Source organism: Strix uralensis, chromosome 2 (genome assembly GCF_047716275.1).
Source record: "Strix uralensis isolate ZFMK-TIS-50842 chromosome 2, bStrUra1, whole genome shotgun sequence".
Taxonomy (NCBI): Eukaryota; Metazoa; Chordata; class Aves; order Strigiformes; family Strigidae; genus Strix; species Strix uralensis.
Genome location: NC_133973.1, coordinates 16,116,086 through 16,122,559, shown reverse-complemented (window position 1 = coordinate 16,122,559; position 6,474 = coordinate 16,116,086). Strand labels below are relative to the sequence as shown.

General features: G+C 37.1%; 1 protein-coding gene across 6 annotated transcripts in view; it reads right to left on the bottom strand.

Moving 5' to 3' along the window:
* ARL13B (ARF like GTPase 13B) overlaps nucleotides 1-6,474 on the bottom strand; it is a 54,276-nt gene that overhangs the window by 31,602 nt on the left and 16,200 nt on the right. The window lies entirely within an intron of this gene.

Genomic DNA, 6,474 nt, shown 5'->3' with positions numbered 1-6,474 from the left:
AAACATAGGCAGACCCCTACTAGGTAAGGATAGGGGAATATGATACTTTATTACAGTGGTAAGACACATTCTTACTGCTGCTAGCTTATCTAAATATGCAGTTGCCTCTGCAGTCTCACTAGTACAAAAATGAAGGAAAAAAAGGTAATAAAAAATAGAACTCCATCCTTATAAAAAGAAACATAATCTAGAACCAGAGAATGATATAGGTTGGAAGGAACTTCTGGGGGACATCCAGACCAACCTCTTATTCAAACTCTTGCTCAAATTAAGACAGGAATTTCCCTGGTTGCAGCTCTTGTCCACCACTTCTCACCCTACCACCACGCCTCTGAGAAGAGCCTTGTTCTGTATCTTCACAACAAATGCAGCTCTCTGACTCTCCTCATCTGTCACACGCTCCCATACCCGAGCAGCGTGGACTCACTATAGTATAATTGCATTTGTCTTCACGGTCTTCTTGTAGTGGGAAGTCCAGAACCGGACACGGTATAGGACATGCGTTTATTTGTACTACTACAGAAGTGGCCAGAAGAACTAGTTGAGGGTTTCCAGAACTCTAAATTGCTCCATGAAATTCTGCCAAGTGTAGAAACCTAGGATCCTCATGCAGGTATGCAAAATAGATGCCTAAAGTACTAAATATGAATACCTACCCAGAGAACCTAAAACAGAGCAGCTAGCCACTGACTCAACATGTCCCTGAAGATACCTTAGATGTTCTTCATGAAACAGCTGAATTAGCAAGACATGAGCTATACCACTACTTTATTTTGCAGCAGCAGTTATTTCTACAGTGAAGAGAAACAAGCAGATGCAAAGTGCTTCTGCTTTCCGTAGTCCCAATGGTTGGTTTCTGCTCTGTACCAAATCCCTTTTGGAGCTGAATGAGAAATAGTGCTCTAATGCAATTTAACAGAAAATAACAATGCAACTGAGATAAAAAAGTTACTTCCAAAAAGAAAAAAACAACCACTAAAACCAAACACCAAACCAGGAATATATTTCTGAACTCCTTTATGCTGTGCAAAGACACAATCAATATCACTATATCTGGATACAGTCAGAGAAGTCAGAACAAATTGCACTGCAATTCTGCAAGACACTAAGTGAACTAGATGTCTTTAATTACATCTAGTGGAAAAAAATTAAATCCATCTACTATCAAAAGGCACTACTGATTTTTTTCCACATTGCAATATTTATAAATAGTTGCATTCCTTCCATCCAAGCTTAAAATTGCAACTGAAATTAACTGATATCAAAGTACAATCAGATGCCTGAACCTTAAAGTGAAGAAGATTATTTACACAGCAGCGACGAAAAATAAAATTAGATGACATCACTGATACTATTCCATTAAATAATTTCCCTTAACTGTTACATATATGGAAGATACCTTTACATTCCAAGGGCAGAGCAGAAACTAGGCAATAAGCAATACAGAGAAAAAAGTTGCTATGGCTAACATGATCTCTCATATACGCATATGTATGCATGTATGTATATAAATGTAACACACAGAAATAAGCACTCCACAGAAACACCATCCCATCTTCTTTTCCTGTTTTTACTTTTAAAAAAAACAAAGGTACATAACTGATAGCCCTTTCCTTCTCTCCTGGGCCCTTAAAAAGAAAAGCATTATGGTACTTCTGTGAAGTATTATTGCAGCCAGCACTGACAGAAGAGAAACCCAAAATACACCACCTGTTCACACAGCATCCCCCATGCAGGAGCGTTCACACAAGCATCCTTATTTGAGAGAGAAACGTGTTCCTGGGCTAGCCCTTCCTCTTCACACAACAGATATGTTTCTTTGAAGTAAGCATGGTCTTGTTAAACAAAAGCTGTACTTTAAATCCTGGAATAAAACTCAAGTTTCACTAATACTCAGGAAGATGGCCACCTATCCATACACAAGTAAATAATTCAAGTAGTTTTCAGCTGTATATTGGTTAGAAAATGGCAAAACAGAAACATACGTAACACACTGCAGAAGAACTAAGAGCGAAAACCAGAAAGACTTGTGGAAAGCTTTCTCTTAATACGAGGTGCTATTAACCGAAAGTAAATAGTATTAGCTACAACTTACATTGACATCATGAGAATTTGATATTGTGCATTCAAAATGATTAACAGCAGAAATTTTGCAGTAATCATTATACAACTTTCCAGTGGTTTTTTAATTACATAGTTATGCAGAAGAGCCAACAAATTAAAGCAGAGCTGCTAGTGTTCTAATAAGAAATGTGAAATATTAATAGCTATAATCCCTCATCACCAAAATAACAGGTAGAAAGTAGCTTTCTACTAAAAAAGAATACCTGCCCAGCAATCTCTCTGGTATAAAAATATCAGCCTTAGGACATGGACTTGTATTTCCTCTTGCAAGTGTTTCATGTCAAACTAAAAAAGATCAAACACAAAACCACAAAAAAAACCCAACAAAGACAAAAATAATCCCAAACAAAAACAGTATTTGCCTACATAATATGAAATCTAAGTATTCCTTTCTCATAAAAAGACAAAAAAAATTCTAAGAGAAGAAAATTTAAGCTTGCATATCTATATAAGTCTTGAGGATGCTGACAGAAGAATTGGCCCATGAACATAAGAACTGCAAGAATTCTTGTTTTCTACAACTCAATTTCCCCATACATAACAGACTGATTAACTACTTAAGCACTTAAGTATTAAACGAGGCCTACATGAGCAAAGCAAATATAAATTAAATAGTAACAATGAAGTAAAAAAAATGCTAAACAAAGTTTAACGTCTTCAGATAATTTGTACTAAGAGTCAATAACAGCTAATACCATCGGCACTTTAGGAAAACTGTCTTAAAATGATACTGCGATACCTCCACGGGTGATGATAGATAATACGATGCCACAGTACCAGTTCAATTTGAAGAAAGTATCATACTGAACAGTATCAGAACTCCTATATTCCCATACTGCTGTAATACAGAGCATCTTGTACCAATCTTATGCCCACATTGCACAATTCAGCCTATTCTCTTTCCAGGCTACTGGGCTCCCACTTCTCTCTGAATAGTGCTCAGGCTTGCTATCCATTTCTTTATCAGGTAGGATGACGAGCAAGAGTTTTCTTCCCCTTTACCCTTCTTCTGTCAGCAGTGTCTTCTTACCCCTGGCAAAAAGCAGAGTTGCCACGTGCGCTATGGGATTAGTGTACTATGGGATTGGGGCACACCACAATACAGTTGATTGGGATGGAAGAAGAGATGGCAAAAGGAAGAGCGGGGCAGCGACTCCAACTCTACTTTGCTCTGTAATGAAGGTTGCATCTCAAACTCTTTAGTAATGGCACCTGTTATTCATTGTGAAATGAGACCCATCTACCCATGATAATTCATGGCGACATCTTGCTAGCACACTTACAGTATAAAGTTGATTATGAAAAAAGACATCAAAGATGACATGCAGTGATTTTCAGTGCTTTTCAGAAAGGACTGTTTCTTGTTTTGGCAGATGTAAAACAAAATAGGAAAAATATTCTGGGGAAACATTCTGTTATTCAAAGAAACAATAGAAATAGTATATTTACTGGGAAAAGATAGCATTTAAAAAACCCCAGCTTTTAACTTTTTTTCTTAAAGTCACTTTTTCCAGAATAAACCACATACATTTCTTCTACTGAAAAGATTTTAAAGTATTTGTTGTGGATACAATTTTCCACATACTTCATGAAAGAACTGAAGGCCTCATTTGCACACCTCCCTATACATTATGATTAAAATCCTTTTACTGCACACATCACAGTCCTAGCTGGACAACATACCCAAAATTGTTCTCCCACCTCTCCTTCCCTGCTTCTTCCCAATGCACACATTAACTTAGTTGCTCACCTGGGTGATAAATTATAACTATACTGTCTTTGGGGATAGTGCCAGAGAGCAAGCTCTGGCCTCTGGATAAAGTGTTGTGGACTAGCACCCATGTACACTGTTTGGAGGGAAGAGCTTCTGGAGATCCCCCTCTGGAGAGGACTGGTCGCATCCACACTACAGCACTGCCCAATCTCTTGTGGCTGCACATGACATCCCTCTGGCCTTAGGACTTACATATATAAAATCATTTTTTCTAAAATTCAACATGTCCAAAATAACAATCAGTGCAACGCATCTCATGAAAGAACTGTTCATGCTGATATCATATGGTTAAAGTTTTGGGACATAGCATGAGGGTATGTAGTGTGCAAGACCTGCTGATGCAGTGTTGGAGACCTATCCTGATTAGTAGGAGCTGAAGTCGGTATGGTCTACACCCTTATTATCTGACCAAACTACAGTGTTATGCAAACATGTCCTCTCAGAAAGGGGGAGGACATGTAACTGTTTCTCTCCAAGAAGGAATAAGTGAATCAGCTGCCACATATACAGTATGGCTTATTGTGGTGACAGCACCCAAAGAACAACAAAAGGGGGGAGAGGGAAGGGAGTGAATGACTAAATCTCTCAGTGTAGACAAACCACATAACTACTGTGCTGTTCAAAATGGAAAGAAAAAAGTTTAATTTGTCTACTTTCATTAAGGACTGTGTGTCAAATACTTCCAAGCCTTTGCTGGTGACCATTAAGTGCATCACTGTTGAAGTTTGCTCCTATTCTTGGGGTTTTTTCTGTGTGTTCTTTTTTGGTTTGGGATTGAAGTTTTTCTTTGGGGGGGAGTTGGGTTTTGTTTGTTTATTTTTAATTTTTTTAACAACTCCAACTCCACATCAGTAAATGAGAAAATCTCAAAAGTGAATGAATCTACAGAGCACTGAACAAATATATAGAGCAGTGGACAAACCTGCCACCACGTAACAGCAAACAACCAGAGAATACTTCTATTTAAATGTTACTATCAGAGATGTTTTTACTGTAATGAACCAGACTCCATAGTTATAAACAACATTATCTTTTTATAGGAAGAAACATACAGTTATCTAAATTAGAATATGTTATTTTCTTTCTTAAATCTTTAAAAAGGAGATATATTTAAATAAAGGAACTTCATGATTCAGCATATATTTTACCCATTACCTCACATCAAAATTTGTTTACCTGAGCAGAAAAAGTGTTTTCCCCACTACTTTTTTAGATCATTTTTGCAAGGACAGTTAGCTCCTACAATAACTGTAGTGCTGACCTCATACAGGTAGAAGAGAGAGAGCAAAAATTGTTTTAATTTATTCACTTCACCTATTCTCAAAGGTGACAGACAGCAGTCCTTCGCTTGTTGCACCAAAACCAGACACAGCATGTGCTTACCCAGACAGAGAGGAAATACTGAATGGAGGAAGGGAGGAGAAGGAGAAAGAGGGTAAGACTTCAGGAACTAGTGAGAGAAGTCAGAGTATGTAAGAAAAGGTGAGTATATTAGGGAATGTGTTTATTCATTAGCACAGAGTTATACAAATTGGATTTTATTTCCTCTTGGAATTATTACTGAACAGCCAATTTTCCAAAAGCATTCAACAACAGCACTCCTCTTCATCCAAATCCTAAGAACTTTACAAGTAAATCAAGATGAAAGTTCCAGTAAGCATTAATTTACCTAACAGGGAATGCAACTTCTGTTTCAAGTTCTTTTATGTATGATGAAGTTGTCCATGGTATAAAGGCAAATTAGGAAGAGAACTCCCGACAGATCAGAATTCTTGTCCAGAGGCAAATTCTTGCTTCCTTACCATTGTTACCACTCCAGTATCACTCCTTTCCAAGTTTTATTAACTAATAAGGAAAATATTACACAGCACAGCCACAAATATGATATTGCTAACCTGATAACTGGTATGTTCCTTTACAAATACACGAAATGAATTTTCTGATGAGCAATGGTTTATTTCAAAGGTCTATCTTAGCTACCAGTCATGAAGACTTTATTTTTCCCCCAATCCAACTGGCAAGATCAGTTTTGTCCAGATAGATGAAAGCCCGTAAATGCAAAAGAAAAAGGTAATTCTGTCTTTTTGATTATTGTCTGCCAGAAGTACACAAAAGGAAAAAAAAAATGAAAAAGAAAAAAAGGCATAACCAGCAGGTTATTTCAAAGACAAGCAAATGCTAGGTACACACAATGACACACCTGATACTGCATATATGCTGCTGCCTTCAAAAACCAGAATGGACTTGCATCCAGTCTTAGAGCATACCTGCATATACTTCATTGTACCAGATGCTGCATATAGCACAAATTAGGGTAAATAACATTAGACTAAAATCAGTGCTGATCATTGAAGTTTTTGGTCATTGGTTCCAGTATAAACATTTCAATTGTTTCATTCTGATCAGGTCACCAATACCTCTTTCATCATTCTTCAGCACAGACACACTTTGAAGTTACAGCTCGCTCCTTTTCATTCCTTTAGAGCTTAGGTTCTTTTACTAGTTTTTAAGATGATAATTGGTAATTAATAAAACATTAATAACTGCTTTGTATTTAAGCATAAAAATAACACAGT